This window comes from Mesoplodon densirostris, chromosome 2, assembly GCF_025265405.1.
Source record: "Mesoplodon densirostris isolate mMesDen1 chromosome 2, mMesDen1 primary haplotype, whole genome shotgun sequence".
Taxonomy (NCBI): Eukaryota; Metazoa; Chordata; class Mammalia; order Artiodactyla; family Ziphiidae; genus Mesoplodon; species Mesoplodon densirostris.
In genome coordinates this window covers 107,809,520-107,828,960 of record NC_082662.1, presented here as the reverse complement: position 1 = coordinate 107,828,960, position 19,441 = coordinate 107,809,520, and the positions used below count along the sequence as shown (strand labels likewise).

The 19,441-nt window shown below is 42.2% G+C and overlaps 1 protein-coding gene across 1 annotated transcript in view; it reads right to left on the bottom strand.

Moving 5' to 3' along the window:
- HAO2 (hydroxyacid oxidase 2) overlaps window positions 1-19,441 on the bottom strand; it is a 222,316-nt gene that overhangs the window by 70,512 nt on the left and 132,363 nt on the right. The window lies entirely within an intron of this gene.

The window sequence follows — 19,441 nt, the reverse complement described above, 5'->3', positions numbered from 1 at the left end:
ACTCAAACCAAGGGTCTGCAAGGAGGTCCAGCACGACAAATGCGGCCAGAGCAGCAGTGGGATAAAGACTGATGCTTCCTCTACATTTGGCGATCAAGAGGGGTCTGGAGAACATTTCAAAACACATGTTTCCGTGGAGTGAATATTTAACCAGATTATTGTTGTAGAAAACATGGTGACTCTAGAACTATGTGGGAAAGGGCTGTGTTCCCATAGTCCCTAGATGTATTCTAAAAGTAATGGTGGCAACTCAGGGAGTCCATCTGTATCTCGCAATATTATTTAACATGCTTGATAAATTTTTAATTGATGACTATCTAACTGGGTAAGATAAGACCTGTAAAAGTACAAGCCATGATCACTGAAATGGCCCTCAAGCTTTGTAAATTGTCAAACGAAAATATATGTTTACCTATTATTCATTAATATCCTTGTGGAGTAGCAATAGCAGCACTTGAGAAGTTTATCCAAAGTACAGTTATTGCTAACTAATAATCCTTGGATTTAATTGGGAGCTCACATCTGTGGTTTCCTATTGTCCCAGAGGAAGAGGGTCTCATTACTTCCTTTTTGTTTTTTCTCTTAAGAAAACTGACCTAAGGAATAAATGACTAGTCCATGATATATATATACATATATATATATTTTGCGGTACGCAGGCCTCTTACTGTTGTGGCCTCTCTGGTTGCGGAGCACAGGCTCTGGACGCACAGGCTCAGCGGCCGTGGCTCACGGGCCCAGCTGCTCCGCGGCATGTGGGATCTTCCCGGACCAGGGCATGAACCCGTGTCCCCTGCATCAGCAGGCGGACTCTCAACCACTGTGCCACCAGGGAAGCCCCATGATATTTTGACCATACAGCTGTTGAGAACTTCTGGGAAAGAGGAGCATGGAAGAGACATTTGTTGAGTACCTATTACATACCAGGCAATTCCCATACATAATTTCCCTCAATCTTCACAACCACTTAGGAAAAGAGATCTCTTTTATCCTTATTTTACAGAAGTGGCAAAACTGAATAGAAGGCCCCAGTTTGCAGACTCCAGGGTCTCTGCCCCATTTGCTATCAGCTGAGTGGAGCCTGAAAGTGGGCCCCCATTTCTATTTCTTGCAGGATGGCTGTGGATTCCTTAGTTCCCATCAGTCCAAAGCCAAGAGGAGGCAGATGAAAGGCATCCCGGACCTGTGGACAACTGCTATGCCTTCTGAGGGACGGACTTCCAGCTTCTAGCCACATGCACGAAAGGGGCTGTTTCCATCTGCCCACTTGTCAGGCTTCCCCTTTCTTGGGCTTCTTTCCTCCCTCCTTGGAGTTTCTTCAATATAACATTTCACTCCCTTGAAAAGCATCTCTCCTGCAAAGCATGGAGAGGGCCCAGTACGGTTCCATTTAGCTCACCGGGGATGAGGAGGTATCCTCCCTTCACATAACTCTTACAGCAAGTGGTATCTGTTTCCTCTCCCTCAAAACTATGAAAAAAAAAAAAAAACAAGTTCTGGTCAACCTAGTCTTCCAACCCACAGATCTCCTGAGTCCCACTCCCACAGTCTCTGCATCACCCTGGATCCTTAGACTCCTGACTCCCAGAAAGGCTGAAGGGAGGGACCGAGTGTGGAGCCACCTTCTGGCCATGCACTGAACCGCACGTTTCTTAGTAGATGCTTCAGGGAGGCAAGAGGCTCTGGCCTTTCTCTCCAGCGGGCTGCTGTCACCTCCCCACAAATACTCCTGGGAGAAGCAGAATCAACTCTGCCCAAGACCCTCTGGGGTGAACAGACACATCAGTAAGTCCACACGTGGGGAGGGACAGATCAAACTTTCCAAACGGTACAGAAGTTTGGCTTTTGGTAGGCTCCCCTTTCAGCATCTTCCCTTCCCCCTCCAGTGCCCAAGGCTGGATCCTCTCCCTGTACCTGTTTTAGTCTTTTTTCTTTAAACTCCACCAAACGACTGATCAGAGTCACCTGGGAGGCTTGAGAAAGCACAGATTGCTGGGGCCCATGCCCAGAGCCTCTGATTTGCATTTCACTGAGAATTTACATCTTACTGAATTTCCATTGGTTCTTAACTCTGGTTGCAAATTTGAGTCACTGTTTAAAACTATATATATACATATATATGGCGCATACCTGTGTGTTGGGGGGGATTTCGCAGACCAATTAACACCCCCGCCCCAACCCAGGGCGATTCTAAAATGCAGTCAGGCTGAGAACCTCTGTAAATTCATACCAGATCTTCAACTCCCAGGGGTTTTTCATCCTGAATAAAGATATTTAAGAAAATTTTCATCATAAACCAGCTAGACCATAAGAAATACATCTCTCAAATTAAAATTTCAGGCACTTGTTCAGATTGGGGGAAAGGGTGGAAATTTATCAAATGAAGTCAACCTCCCTGGTATCCCTCGTATTACAGTGCCTGTTTAAGCTGCCAGAATAATGGAGTGGTAACCAGCATGGAACTCTGAAGACAGGTTCCAGCTCCACTCCTTCACTCACTATGTGACCTGGGCCAGCTATTTAACTTCTCTACACCTCAGTTTTCACATCTGTGAAATCGAGACAATAAGCACACTATTATATAAGGTTGTTACGAGGAATAAATGAAACAATTCAGGCACTCTCACATAATTAGAATTTCATCAAAGACAACTACTATATTACAGTTACTATTGTTATCACTATTGTTCTTTTTATAACTCTTTGGAGCAGCCATGCGAGAGCTAGTAGATTCTTATCCTGACTCCAAGCTTGAGGACCTTTCTCTGTGAGTTGTAAGATGTGTGGATTTGGTGCCTGAGAACCTTTCCACTTCCAATTTCAACTCCATAACTTGTTACTGGTCTGTGATCCATCCCAACTACCATCCTTGTCAGAATGTGCACCATAATCTTTAAACGCTACCTGTCCAGACCTAACACATGGCCTTGTTCCCTCACCTGCCCTCACATCCTGTGGGACCTCTCTCTAGGAATGGTACCTCCATCTACAACCTACTCAACTGCCCAAGCTAAAAACCTGGGAGCCATTCTAGGCTCCTCCCTCTTGTTCACTGCCCACCACCCACTACCAAGGCACCAACTAGCCAAACAAACAATTACTTATGAGGTCCTGCCAGTTCTTCTCATTCTTAAATCAATCTTTTGTGCATGACCTCTGCTGCTGCCCCTGTTCAGGTTCTCACACCTGGACTATTCTAACAGTCCCTTACTGGTCTCTATCACTAATTCCTAGTTCTCCTATCTCATGTACCATGTTACCATGAAACAAATATAATCATGCTATGCCCCTGCTCAAAACTCTCCAGTGGTTTTCTATCATCCATCAGGTTGAACTGGGCTTTCAACACAGACACCTACAGGCAACACAAACTCAGGGTATGGACCATTGGTAAAACAATATACACTCAGCTGTTTGCACTGTGACCTGCCTAGGTATGTGGATTTTCAAACCTCTGTGCAAACCAAACAAAACATCTCTTAGCTGTGAAGCCCTCAGGCCACCAGTCTGAACCACTCCTGGTCTACCATACAAATTCTAATTTCTTTGGTATGTCCTGCAAGGCCTTTCCTGGTGTGGGTCTTGTTACCTTTCTAGCCTTGTCCCAACTTCTCTCTCTTTGCACCTTATGCATGTGTAAACCTGAATTACTAGTAGTTCCCCGAACAGGTCATGTGCTCTTGCACCTCGTGTTTTTGCTCATACTGTGCCTTCTAATAGAATTCCCTTCTTCTTGGTATCCTGGGCAAACCTAGTTTATATATGATAGTTCAGTTCAAAGGTTAGCTATGCATGGTTCCCCAGACTAACTTAGTCCTCCCTCTCCTACTCCTATCTGCTAATCTGACAATGACCACATGCGTTGAAATTATTTATTTCACTTCATACTGATTCCCTCCACTAGTCTCATAAATGCCTTAAAGCCAGGGGCTGTCTTTTAATTTAAGTATCCCCAGCTCTCAGTATGGTGCCTGGCATAGAGTCTAGTGAATACACAAATGGAGGAATGGCAACCGCTAACATTTCAAGTGCTTCCTGAATTCCAGGTACTGACCTAAGCACCTTACATACATTATTTTTTAATCCCTGTATTGAGTATACCTAAACTGAGAGAAAAGAGGCAGGTCTAGGATGGGTTTCTCTGTGTAATGTACACATGGGCTGTTCCTAAGAGCTTCATGCTCAGATGAAAGTGATTAAAAATGTCTGCAAGGGTAGGGTTTGAGCATTTGGGATGCTCCAGAGTGATATATGATTACCCTCTCCTACTATATTGAAATTATTAATTTTATTCCCTATAAGGTAGTAAAGTCCATGAGGGCAAGTACTGCAGTTTCTGTCTCAAAATTCTCAGCACCTCACATCATACCTGGACACAGTGGGACCTGTGTAAATGTTAGATAAACGAATGAATGGAAGTTCTGGTAGATCTCTTACTACATGTGTTTGGGAAGCTCTGAAATCCTGGATACAGGACTCCAGCAGGCTCAGCGTTTTCTCTGACTTCTCTCTTCAGAAATGTGCTGGGTACCTTGGGTATGTATATAGGTTATGTATTATTGATCATAAATAAATGCTGAATCTGAGAAAAAGGGAAAAAGAGAAAGATGGGCTAGAGAAAATGATATTAAATATGGCAAAGAAAGTAATAAATAGAAGAATAAGGAAATTAGACAGCAATTGCAGACATGATTTGAAGATCAATCTTCACACTTCACTTGTCACACTAAAAAATATTCCTGTAATTAAGCTTCATGGCCACGAGATGTCAGTAAAGTAATAACATGTCTCATCAAGATTTACCAATCTCTGGAATTCCAGACAACAACATTAGGCTCAACTTCCTACAGAGATTTACAATTACAAAGTTCCTTTGTTATAGTGATGGGGAAAAAAGTTTATTAAAACAGATAACATTAAGTAAACAAAGTAAGAATCAAACATATCATACTTTTCAAGGAAAATATAAAAGTACACAAATTCTACAAATATATAAATGTATTTCTTGATTATTGTATAATAGCTAAAATTCCTAGCTCAAACTTCAACTGTTGTAGTCCTTTTAGCAATTTCTGTCTAAGATTAAATAGAGATATTAAAGTTGGTTCACTCACCTATTCAAACTATTATCAATTCCTTCCTTCCCACTTGTCATCCTGGCCCCCTTACCCCCAACCTCCATCCTACCCCTCACTATACACACACAGCTGCATGACACTCAGAGTTTGCTGTAGAACCTTCTGTGTAGAACATAATAAATTAATACTTACTTCCATAGCTAATTCTCATGCAATTCCCTGAGTGAATCTCTTTTAAGTATGTCTAACTTACATCTTCTTCACATGAGGAAAATAAGTTAATCCAGGTAAAGTGTCATAATTTCATTCCCCAACTGTCTGATCAATCATATTAGGCTCCCTCTCTGTCCTCCCCCACCCCCATTATGTTTTATCAACATCTTCATGCTTTAATTTTTTGGAAGCTATACAGTGCTGAATTTTACTCATCAGTCCTAGTTCAAGGTTTGGCTTTAGTAATCCCCTTGCAGCTGACAGTGAGGTAGTGGCGGAGCTTTGACCTCTGAGCCAGACAGAACTGAATTTACATCTTAGTTCCACCGCTTCTTTCTGCCTTTGTGAAAGGTAAGTGTATCCTTCAGAATAGGAAAGGTTATGTTGCACAACAAGCAGCTCTAAAATTCCAGTGGCTTGAAACAAAAGGGTATTTCTCACTCACACTGCATGTCCAGATCAGGTTGGCAGAAAACCTCTGCTCATTCTAGGCACTCAGGGACCCAGGTTTTTGCAGCCTCCTTCCTCTACATGGCATAAGATGTCTCAAGTTATCCACAGTCATCTCAGTTGGCAAGGAGCTGAGTCAGAGGGTTTTGTACTGTCATCTAAATACTCTGGCTCATGGTTGTTCTGGACACTATTCATTGGTCAGGGCTTATCATATGGCCATGTCTAGCTTCAAGGGTGTGAGGAAGTACAATGTTCTATGTCTCCAAAGGAAAGGTGAGCTGAGTATTGGCCAGCAGTAGAAATACCTGCTAACGTCTGGCTTCAAGTCTCCAAAATTGGTGCTGCCTTCTTAATATGGCAGAACACACTCATCCCCTCCCCAAGGAGACAGCTGAAATATCCCAGGTCAGGTATTAAATTCAAAGTCTAGGATCTCTGAATGAAGCATAGAAGTCTCTTCCTCATGGTATCTTACATTTTAATTTTTACGTCAGGTCTGGATGTGGCATCTTTTTATCTCAAGACGTATGAACTAAAAAGTCCAGTGATCTGTCCCCACTGCTGAATTCACAGTGATAGACTAGTGGCGTGGTAATAAACACCCCATTCAGAAAAAAAGGAAGAATGGAGACACACAGCAAATACTGGCCTACAAAAATTCTGAACCCTACCGGGTTAACCTTTGGAGGCCCCCTGCTTGGAGTGGAAATGTACTTTGATTAATCTTTGATTCATCAGGTTGAAAGAGCTCCCCCATCCATTTTTCTCCATTCCTTCTGTATCCACCCTATGGGATGTTCTTCTTGTTCTTTTATCCCTCTGACTACATCTAAAATAGGCATTAGGGAATATGATTTCTTAGGGAACTGAGAATTTATCCCAGTCTACTTCCTGCCCTAGATGATTAGAAGCCCAGGTCTTAACAGTCACCATCTTTTTAGTCAAAGCCCATGATTCCTTGATGTGTAACTCTCAAAAACTCACTGGCCTGAACTCCCCATATATTGGATTTCAGTGAGCTTTATGTGCTGCTAACCACACCCTCAGTCCTTTCTGAAAGATGGCTTCCATATTTGCTCTTTCTTTTCTTTCTCACTCTCATGTCTAGCTCTAGACTTAAGTATCACATCTTTATTTTTTGTTTACTGGGTACCCCACCCTTCACTGAATCTTTAAGACACTCTACTCCATTCAGAGGTTTTAGCAACTGTGTATAATGACTATACCTTCAATTTGATCCTCCCCATAAGGCTGAATTTTAATTAGCCTCTGTTGATCACAGACTTTCTTATTCTTATCTTTTATGGTTAAGAATTGAGAAGCAGTTGATTTTGCAACTCTTCTAGTCCCTGAATTTTTAAGTCTTCTCTAGCACCTTGCTACATATCGCCAACTAAAACCAGCGCACACTACAATATTCTGTTTTCCAACCTCTTCTCATGGATCTGAAATTAATTAGGTACATTACATGCCTCCAAAATGACTGAAGGTGATAGTTTTATCAAATGTTTTTCCGTTAAATAACATGGATTGTCAACTTCCCAGCCTCCAACATCAGTTTTCTTACCACCTACTACCTAGTCTATAAATTAGCCAATGCCACATATTTTGGGGGTCGCATTGGAGGGTTTTTTTTTATTGTTGTTGTTACAATATCACCCTTCTTCCAGCTCTAACATCTATATCAGTCATAATAGTCTAGGCTATGCTTTGGTAAACAACAACCCTAGAATTTTAGTGGTTTGAAACAACAAGATTGTGGTTACTCATATACGTTCAATGCAGATTGGCAGGGAAGCTCTGCTCATTGTAATCCCATAGAAAACCAGCTGATGGAGGCTCTGTCACCTCTCCCCAAACATGGGAGGCCCTTACCCTGGGTCTTAAATGCTCCAGCCTAGAAGTAACTTACATGACTCCCCCCTGCAACTCAATGGACAGAAGTAGGCACGTGACCAAACTACGTTCAAAGGGTCATATCCTTAATCCATTCAGTGGTTTTTGCTTTTTATTTTCTTACCATATACACAAAGCAGGGCACTGGTGACAGTGTCTGCCATACTACATGGCTCCTCCATGCACTTCAGTTTATTCGTTTATGAAAAAAGCAAGGTGATATTTCATTTGTGTTTTGGAGAGGTTCCTGCTGACTTTAGTAAGGGGAAGGGATTTGGTGTGTAATGGGGAGTGGAGCACAGGAGGGAAGTAAGGAGGCCAGCTAGCTAGGAAGCTGCTGTGGTAGTCCAGATGAGAGAGGATAATACACATGAATCAATGGATTTGAAGATTATGAAGATCAGTCAAGATCGACAGTGACTAGAACAGGATAAGCTCCGACTCATAAAACAATTCCAACTGTAGGTCAACAGAAGAAGCTTATATTTTTCAGCAATGGTAAGGATATCATACTCTGAGTGACACTCAGGCTAAAACCAAACCACCAACCCAGAAAAAAGCAGCTTGACACACCTCTAAGACCAAAGAGTGAATATTTCAGAATGTGGAGAACAGCTAACATTTTTTTGTCAACTGCTCCCATTTAGACTTGCTCATTGGGTTCTCATTTAAACCATAGTTTGTAACCTCAGACTCTAAACCTTGCAGCTACTCATGGCTGTAGTTTTTACCCTAAATTTACAGGAACAGATGCTGGATATATTTTTCTATCTCTCTATCCTTACACTGTGCTTCTTTCATTTTCCCCTCAAGGTCTCCTTTTGGGATTAATGAAAACTCTGTGTGCTGGGAAAGGAGGCCCTTTCCATTTTCTTACCCAAATTCCTCCCCTGTCAAGTTCTCTAGTTTCCTGTGAAAGAGTTGTTGCCACAGAATCTTCAGACTCCATTATTAGGTTTGGTTTCGGTTAATGTCTGTTAATGGTCTTGAGAGAGGTGATAACTGCATATTAATGAGATTCACAAAGGAGCCAAATTGAAAGCTGTTGCAAACTCCAGTGGTGACAGCAATAAACTGGAGAGAACTGACAACCAGGGACAACACAATGTGGTGAAACACACATTGTGGTACAGATACTTCAGGGGAAAGAAGTGGGAGTTCAGACATTTTTTTTTTTAAAAGGAAAGAAGCGATGTAGAAAGCAGCAGTCAATAGAAGGTCTTAAGGATGAAATGAAAAAAACAAATGCCAAAGTTGCAAAAACTTGTCACTGAGAGAGGAAGTTGAGAAGGTTGTGGTAATTCCACTGACATCCATCTCTGTCCTCCACCTTACATTTCTCCCCCATCAACGATGGTCACATGACCCAGGTCTAGCAAGTCACTGTATCCTAGAACACAGTTTCTGGTTCTGGTGTAGATATGTAACTTCACTTAGTCTAATGAGACTCACTCCTGGGATAGTTTTTGTTTAACTGTAAGTTATATAGGTAATATAATCCTGTAGCTGTCAGGGTACACCTAATGGAGAAGCCCTGGCTGTGACTGAAACCACAAAGAAAAAAAGCAGGGATGACAGTGGGTGTGGTGTGGGGGGAAGAAAGTGAATGAGCTTTCTGGAACCAGTCATGCCTGAAGCTGTAAACCTTGTTCAATTATTTGTATTAACAAAGTCTTTTCTATACGGAAGCCAGAAGCCAGTTTCAATTCGTTTCTTCATCTGCAAATGAAAGGGTACTAACCCAAGATATGTTTTCAAACATATTGCCCTTTCTTCCTTTATATCATTTACTCTCTAGCCATACTGGATAACTCCAATTTCCAGAGTATTTTGGAGAAGTTATTCTTTTGAGGGCTTGCTTCAAGCAGTTTCCTTCTCTTGAAATGGAATAACACCCATCTTACTAGGTTTATTTGTAGAAAACCTCCCAACTTTATGATCCAAGTAAGACCATTTCCTTTTGGACATCCCTCCTGAACACTCAGCAGAATGTCATCTTTTCTTTCTTTGCTTTACTATATGAACAGACTAAGAGACTTTGAAAAAGAAGAACAAAGTTGGAGAATTAAAATTATTTGATTGAAAGATTTACTATAAAGCTACAGTAATTGTGTCAGTCAGGGTTCTCTAGGGAAACAAAACCAATAGGGGGACATACCTATATATAGATAGATAAATAGATTTATACAGGAGAGAACGCTGACTGATACATATATTTTAAGGAATTAGCTCACATGATTGTGGGGACTGCAATTATGAAATCTACAGGGCAGGCTAGCAATTTGGGCAGGAGTTAATATTAAGTCTTGAGGCAGAATTTCCTATCCAGGAAACCTCAGTTTTTGCTCTTCAGGCCTTTCAAAATGATTGGATGAGATCCACCCACATTACTGAGGGTAGTCTCCTTTACTTAAAGTCAACTGATTGTAGATGTTAACCACATCTACAAAATACCTTCACAAAAAAAGTCTAAAAAAACCCCCAGAAAACAAAAAACCTTCACAGCGACATCTAGATTAGGGTTTGCTTATATAACTGGGTACTATAGCCTAGCCAAACTGGCATGTAAAAGTAACCATCACAGCAATCAAGACAATGTGGTATTGACATGAAAACAAACAAATGGATTAATGGAATAGAACAGAGAGTCTGGAAATAGAAGTATACACATATGGATAACTGATTTTGATAGAGGTTCAAGGACAAACACAGTAGACCAATACACAAAAAATGAACCTCTCACCACATAAAAATTTAACTCAAAATGGATCATGGACCTAAATGTAAATCCTAAAACTATAAAATCATAGGAGAAATCCTTTCTTACCTTGGGTTAGGTAAAGATTTCTCAGATATAATACCAAAAGAACAATCCATAAAAGGATAAACTGATAAATTAGACTTAATATAAAAATTTTAGACCCTATGAAGAGAATGAAAGGCTAAGTCACAGACTGCAACTGTCTGAAAGCACAAATCTGAAAGTGACTTGTGTCTAGTATTAAGAAAGAACTCTCAAAATTTAACAATAAGAAAACAACCAACACAATTAAAAAGTGGGCAAAAGGTGTTAATAGATACTTTGCCAAAGAAGATATTTAGATGGCAAATAAGCACATGAAAAGATGTTCAACATTGTTAGTCCTTAAGGAAATACAAATTAAACCCCAAACGAGATATTACCACATACCTATCAGATTGAGGAAATAAAAAGACTGATCCTACCAGTGCTGGAAAGGATGGGGAGGAACTTGAACTCTCCTACACTGCTGGCAGGATGTAATATGGCCCATCCTCTTTGGAAACAAATTTGGGAGTTTCACAGATGGTTAATCATACACCTAGCATAAAATGTAAACATTCTACTCTTACATACTGGCCCAGGAGAAATGAAGTCATTTGTCTAGATAAAGAGTTGTACATGAATGTTCATAGGAGCTTTATTTGTAGTAGTCCAGCACTGCTGCAAACAACCCGAATATTTATCAGCAGGTGAATGGATAAACAAACTGTGGTGTAACCATAGAACAGAATCCTTTGCAGGAAAAAAAAAAAGAAAAAAAAATATACTACAACATGAATGAATCTTATGCCAAATAAAAGAAGCCAAATTAAAAAAAGTGCGTTCTGTATGATTCTATTTATATAAAATTCCTAACAAATGCAAACTAATGGATTGTGACAGAAAGCAGATCAGTGGTTGCCTGGGAGTGGTAGGGAGGAATGAAAAGGAACGGTTACAATGAAGCCCAAGGAAACTTTTGGGGGGTGATGAATAAGTTCATTATCTCAATTATAGTGCTGATTTCATGGGTATACACATATGTCAAAATGTATCAAGTTGTACACTTTAAATATGTGCAGTTTATTGTGTGTCAATTATACCTCAATAAAGATGTTAAATAAAAAGTCAATGCAGGCTAATGACAGAGAATTTCAAACAAAGTAACTAAAGAACTCTTGGAGCTAAAGTCTCATATTGTTCAGCCTTCAAATTCTTTAGTGGAATTTGCAATCTCATGTTCTGACTGTGCCACTTTTAACTCTTCTGAGTCCCATATCTATCATTTGTAAACTGGGAGTAATACTGTTTTTTACTCTGCTGCCTACCTCAAGGGGGTCATTGTGAGGGCCAAAAGCGATAACGCACGTGAAAGTGCTTTGCAAATGACAGCACACTACACAAATGTTAGCTATTCATTTAGTTCTTACGTAGCATCTGCATGCTATTCTTGCCCAATATATACGCTTCATGCCAACTCAAGTCCTAATTGCCCATATATAAAGTGTAATTAATTGTACAAGTTACTCAAATAGCACTGAAACCCAGTATTCAGGGCATGACACACCCTAAATACATAACAGATTTTGGAAAAACTCAGTTTCAGCCTAAACTAGGATGAAGGAAACAGACAGATGCCTTCACATGTATGCCAATCAAGGGAGGCCCACCCAAACAGGATGGAGTCCAGGGCAAGGGAACACAGCCAGTATACAAGCACTTTCTGTTTCCTGCCAGAGGCTGTTACAGGGAGCAGTGACCCCATAACACAGATGGCCCTGATGTGCTGAGAGGCTCTCTTGTATTTAGAGCCAAGCTGACAGGAAAATTAACTGCTTTATCCTTGGCTCCTCACAGTAACCAGCCAGGATAATGGGGCCACAAATCACAGTCATTTAGCTAAAGTTAAAGGATGACCATAGAAATAGGTAAATAGGGCTTCCCCGGTGGCACAGTGGTTAAGAATCTGCCTGCCAATGCAGGGGACACGGGTTTGTGCCCTGGTCCAGGAAGATCGCGTATGCTGCGGAGCAACTAAGCCCGTGTGTCACAACTACTGAGCCTGCGCTCTAGAGCCTGTGAGCCATAACTACTGAGCCCGTGTGCCACAACTACTGAAGCCCCAGTGCCTAGAGCCCGTGCTCCACAACAAGAGAAGTCACCACAATGAGAAGCCCACATGCATCGCAAAGAAGAGTAGCCCCCACTCGCCACAACTACAGAAAGCCCGCGCGCAGCCACAAAGACCCAACGCAGCCAAAATTAATTAATTAATTAATTAATTAATTAATTAAAAAAAATAAAAATAAATAGGTAAATATTCTCAGTGTCACCCTCTTATTCTCCCCCTTGGCATTGTTATTTATCTGATCTGAAATCACAGCTGGTGCTTTCCCCATAATTTGAATTCATTTGCAATTATTGAAATTTTTTCCTTAATCCTCTGCAGGGACCTTGAACATGCTGGACCCACTATTTGAGCCCAGCTTTCCACTGCTGACCAAGGGAGGGGGAAACGCTGTGGGGCTGGACTACTTGCAGGCAGGGCTGCATAGGATCCCGCACAAAAGCAGGGTGAGCATCTCCCAAGTGAGCTAGGCCTGAAAGGAGCACCTGGGAAATAAAGCAGGAAGCTTGAGACATGACTAGATGGGAGGAAGGATGGTATGGTGGAGGTATTGTGTGTATAGAGGGGACGAGAACAGAATTAGAGAAAAAAGTGGGAAGAAATCAGAGAATTAAGTGGCCTCGAAAGCTGGGTGGCCAGTAATAAGTCAAGGAATAGATGGATGAGGCATCTTACCAACAAATGTCTCAGATTGGCACGGCCTTTTGTTTTTTTGGGGGACTCCGTGCAACTCACTGGCTGGGGCTGGTTTCCTAGGAGATCAAGGGCATCCATCATCAAGGACCCCAGAGGTCCTTTGGCAGAGGCCTCTCTGGCTGGGGATCTCCTTGTCCAGCCCTGAGGCTAGGAGGTTTGGGCAGGCAGTGTGTGGAAATTCATGGGTATCTTTACAAGCTCTAGTCATTGCAGCAATGACTGCATTTTGAAGGAGTAGAACTTGGCCCAAGGGATCCCTTCTGGGATTTGGAAATACATTTCTCCATCTCCTGAAATATTAATCCTGATTCAACTGAGCAATGCTGAGAGCTTGGAATGCCTGAGCAGATTTTGCTGTCAGGAAGTCCTAAAGCCCACTGAAGGGGTTCCTGGTAGGACTTGCTTTTTCCATAGGGAGAATGATGATTTGAGGGGTGCTGGGAAGGCCCACTGTAAAACAAAACAAAACAAACTCCTCTGTAGGTGCTTCAGAGTTTATCATTAAAGATTTATTTATTAGTGTTAAGTTTGCCATCTTTCTGTAATCTTCTGGCAAATTTCTAAGAGGACTAAGCCACCAAGTCTGAGACCCTCAGTGTACATTCACATTGTTGGAGGGGTGACTGTAGGTCTGAATCACCAAAGCCCTGTTTCCAGGGAACTCCTGTGGGGGGACAAAGACATAGCTAGTGGAGGGGACAGGGAAGTAGTCAAAGACCAAGCCCAGTTAGGGTAACTTTTTGCTCAGTGTCAGGAGTCCATTGCCTGCCTTCATTAACTGGAAGTTATTATTGTTTAGTAAATGTGATAGCATTAAGCTTCAGACAAAGGAGCACAGAGAATAAGGATACTCATAACCAGATGGGAGGCTCTTTCTGTGATGACTGGTAAAGGCATAGGTTCCAGGCTTCGGCAATGAGGAGCGCTTCCCTGGCTAAGGCAGCCCCTACAGGGCCCCAAAAGGGTGAGCTCAGCTCAGCCAAGCCAGGCGCACCTCCACTGGCAACAAACACCCTTTCTCGTGTTTCCACAGTGCCTCTCACAAAGCCAGCCTGGGGATGCTGGCCCTGCCAGATGTCAGTGCACTGTTAGGGGACTGGCTAAGAAGCCCAGCCTTGAAGGAATGCAATTGGAGACATAAAAAGCATGAAACCCTTCCAGATACTGGAGATTCCTTTTTGTCCCATGCCGTGAGGAGGCCTTCTTTTGAGCCAAAGCTGCTCCCGCAAGCTCCACGATAAATGAGTGAAAGTGGGCTTCTCCAGCTGGGGTATGTGTACCGTGGGTCCATGTGACAGATGGCTAAGTGGTATGGGGACCTCAGGATAATCATCTGCATCCTCCTATGGGGACAATTTTACTCCATAGGAAATAGCTGAAAACATTCTTCTGTGTGCAATATAATCAAAACTGTATATGAGATCTCAAAAAAGTAATTTCAAGCTTTCTTCCTGCTGCTCCAAGCCTCTCAGACTCCCAGGAGTCAACCCTCACAGAGTGACAGCCTAACCCTCAAGCCCACCATGGTTTTAAGAGGCTTCTCAGAGATCCTCTGGGTCCCTACTAGCCATTTCTGAAATTAATTCTACTGGTAGAATATAATTCTTTAACTTTAAGGATTTGAATCCCAGTAACAGGAAGACAGTGACCTCCATCCCAAAATACCTTGGGTCAATAATCAGCCACGTCTACTTCAGCGTGAACATAATCCACCAGGCTCTAAAACCAAAGGCAAGACTTGGTGAAGGGAAGGGAGAGGAATACCGCATGAGAAGCTCACCATCAGAAAGGCTGGTGGTATCAGAATGTATTTCCTTAATTTCATGACTTTGCTGAAGACCCATCTTAGAGTCACGTGATGCACTAGCTCTGCCTGCACAGCCCAACCCAGTATTTGCCCACAGTCTTGCCCAGAGAGGTGCCCTGAAAGGGTTTGAGCCTAACTTCATTATATATGGCTTGAATGGATTATTCCAACAGAGTTACAAGAGCTAGGAAGAGAGGTTCTTATTTAGCAGAGTGACCACCAATATTGTCACGGATTTGCCATTGGACATTTCAGCCTGCCCAAGGGCAGATGTGGGTTTTGTGCAGCATGAAGCTCGTACAATTGGGGGGGGGGGGCGGTCCTATTTAAGAAAAAGGATGCAAGAGTAGCTTACCTTTGCAAATTTACAAAAACATATGAAGAACACATTACTAGGCTCTCCCAAGGCCTTGGAAGGGTTCTGCACAACTGAGGGACTGAAGTTTGAGCCTTGCTTATTTGACAATAATCTACCCCTGCTCCCAGGCTTGCATATATTTATGTATTTGCTGGGGCTGGGTGGGGTGGTGGTGGTGCAGGGATCGCTGGTGATATATTATTCTCTCTCCCAGATGTAACAATCTGTATTTTTCCAAGCTGCATCTCATTTTATAGCTTCCTGCCCAAATTTTCCAGTCTCTTTGGATCTGTATCTATTTCTCCTTCTGGCCAGGCTTGAGAGCAGCTCCTTGGGAGATGTTCAGGGGCATTCAAACAATGGGCTTGGCCCAGGAGCATGGAATTTCCTGAAAGACAGCAGGCGTCTCTGGTGGGTTGTTGGGACAGACTGATCAACAATGTTTAATGCTGGAGATGGAGTTGTACCAGTCCATGCCAAGAGGCTTTCAGCTCATATGGAAACCATCAGTTCTAGTCCCACCCATTAGCTAACTTGAAGGCAGCCAAGCCTGGGGACCAGAGCTGCCATGGCCAAGAACAAAAGCACCACATGCCCCAAACCAGCCAAGAGTGCTGATGGGAGTTTCACACTCCCAAAGACTCTCCATTCTCCCATCCAGTTACCAAAAAAATTGGTATAATAAAAGTGGCTGGATTGGTTAGTACTCACACACATTACACTGCAGTCAAGATGGAACTTATCACAAATTAGTTTATGTTGCTTCAGGTTTACAATCCTTCAAAGGCCTTCCTTCTGATAATTTCCAAATTCGAAATACTACTGTCTTCCTCTCATCTTAGTCCTCCTCCAAGATCAGATTGCATGAAAATTATGTCGGTTTCTTAGATGTGCCCTGCACTCTTTCTTTCTCACCTTCACACATGCCTTTGCCTCTCTCTGGAACACTCAAATCTCCTTTTCAATTAGTTAACTCTTACTCTTCCTAAGCTCTCAACTTGGGGATATACTCTATACTCCCATAGTACCCTGTGTACTCATCACTTTTTACTATTATCTCCCATTTAATGCTTACCTTCTCCACTCAACTAGAAGCTTTATGTTTCAGCTTCCTACTGCAGCATAACAAACCACCCAAACCTCAGTGGTTTAAAACAGCAGTGATTTTATTAACTCTTACAATGCTGCAGGATGATTGGCCTCAGCTGGATGATGCTTCTGCTCTAAAGGGTGTCAATGGGCGTTTCAGTCACCTGGGGCCTGGACCAGGTGGGCATATCTAAGGGAGTTTATCCACACAGCTATAGTTGGTGCAGGATGTCAGCTAGAATCTCAACTGGAGCTGTTGATGGGAGTGCCTACATGTGGCCTCTCTATGGGACTTGGACTTCTCACAGCATAGTTGCTAGATTCTACGAGGAAGAAAGTAGAAATGGCAAGCCTTCTCAAAGCCTGAGCTCAAAAGCTCCAGGATATTGCTTCTTCTGCATTCTATTGGTCTATGCAGACAAAAATTCAAGGGGAGGAAAAATAAACACTCATCAATAAAGGAGTGGTATGTACATATAGAAAGTGGAAAAAATTGGTGGTAGCCATCTTTGGAAATTCTCTAGCACACTCTGAGAGCAGTGACTAGGTCTGTCTTGGTCCCCAGCATTTAGCCCAGAGCCTAACCACTAAGAGTCAGCACTTCGTCCATTTGGTCAAAGCCTCTCTTCTGTGCTAATGCTTACATTTAGTCTTTGTGTTTGAGGTATGCCTTACTCTCCAGACCATGTGGGTTGACTTTTCCTCTTGATGGTTTGTCAAAAGTCAAAGTAACAACCTCAATGATCTATTAGTTAAATAAGAGATTTATTACTCATAACCGAAAGGGTACCTGATGCAAAAGGAACACATAGGCATTAACTGAAAGTAAGGTTCTGATTGCTGTTCAGCAGATTATTACAACCTCTAGGAACAAATCCTCTTCCACCATCATCCCCATTTGTCTTGCTATTATCTCTGACCACCAGAGTATAGCCAAGAATGAGGAACTAGAAATTGAGGTTCTGCACCCAGATGACATACACCTAGAACCTGGCCACTACAGGTTTCTTTGGGCCAACTTCATGGTTTCTACAGAACTTGGTGAGTGTGATTAGAAATGTTTCTTGGCCTCTCTCTCATTGGTTAGAAGGACATGAGATGCCATTGTTCCTCCAATCACTAGGAAGGAAGAGGAAGTGGTGAAGTCAGTTATTGGTGGAACTACAGGCAGCAGATTAAGTATGGGGTTGGCTGCCACCATAACAAACCTAGCTGGTCTCACAGCTGGTACAGGGGTAACAAGGAACTGAAATCACATATATCATCCTAGGAACAGAGTGTTTGGGGGAACAAGACTTTGCTCTTCCTCATACCTTCTGCTGCAATACCGACTCAGGCTTAAACTTTTCATGCTTCCTCTCACCCAACTCAAGATACACAAATGAGGTGAACACACTCCTCAGTTCAGGACACCCTCCTCAGGTCACTGCAGACCGTAAAATTTTGGGTTCAAAGTTCTCTCCTTCCTTCCACGTTTTGAAGATGTTAATTACCCCTTTGGCTTCTTGTTTTCAGTGTTGAGAAGTCTGATGTCAAGTAGGTACTAGTTTTTTCATTGACAATCTTCCTTTCTCCCTAGAAGCTGATTTTGGTATTGTTAATTTGCATTATACTGTGTTTTAGAGACAGGTTTTTTTTTTCCTTATCAATCCTGTTCAGAGTTCAAGGCTGAGGATCAAGGCATTTACCAATACATGAAGTCCCACTAACTGGTACAGAGGGCAGATGGACAAGAACGTCCTGTGTATTCAAAATTGCAAATGCTAAACTTTTTGGAATGTATGGATACATACATATGGTAAGCATTTTAAAACAGGCTTTACAGACTACTATAGGTACTCAGTAAACATTGGCGAGTGAGCAAATGATTGAATGAATGAGGAGCACATTGCCTAGCATACAGTAAATTCAACGTAGCAATTATTATTAACAGAAGTGCCATATAAGGAAAGCAAGACACAAAAGACTTGATCCTTGCCTTGAGGAGTGCTTAGTCTAGTTGAAACAGGTAGATAAATGTGCAGTACTTATCACGTCATAATATATATTTGAAATTCTGGAGCATCACAGAAGAGGGAGCTACTAACTCTCAGAGAAGCCCTCCAACAGAAAATAGAGCTGAGTTTTGAGGATAGGATAGGATACTATAGGATTGGATAGGAAGGAAGTCAGGTAAGTGCATTCCAGCCAAAGAGAAAAGCTTAATCCAAGGCCCAAATGGGTATGTCATCTTTCGTTTGTTGTGAGTGGAGAGAAAATGAGAGAGAGAGAGAGAGGAAAAAGAGGAAGAGGAGTGAGAGGTTATCTTCAGTAGGGAAGTGAAGGCTACCTTGGTCCCCTCAATCCCCAAATAGTGCTCTGAGTAGGTTTTATAGGTGAGGGGTCTGGGGTGAGATTGGTTAAGAGAGACACCAAGGTCACCTGGATGTGAGAGACAGAGTCAGGGTATAATCCTGACACCCACCGAATGGTGTTAAGAACCAATCTCCCATTTTGCAGAGGATGAGTTTAGTCATGAGGCGAGATGAATTCAGGGATTTGCCCAAGTCCTCAACCTGGCCTGGGAAGTGAGCAGATCTAACTCGTGAAAGTCTTGGTTTTTCCATGAAAAGCGGTTTCACATAGCAAATTCTGAATGCAGTCTGAAATCAAGCTGGGCTAAGAAACATGCTCCTTTGGGGCATAAGTGCAGCTTGTGCAGTTTAAACCATTTGTCTTATAAAAAGGAGAAAACTTATGGTTAAATATTTTCTCTGGAGAGAAGCTAATTGGAGTTTGTACTCTGGTTCTTCCAATAGCACTAGCAAATCTAGGGCCATTAGCCAGAGCTCACCTAACTTGGCCCAAGGAAAATCCAGGGCTTGCCATCAGCTGAGGTTGCAAAAGTTGTTTTAGAGAAAGAGAGGGCTCTCTCAGCTGAAAACGATGTGTGTTTCAAACC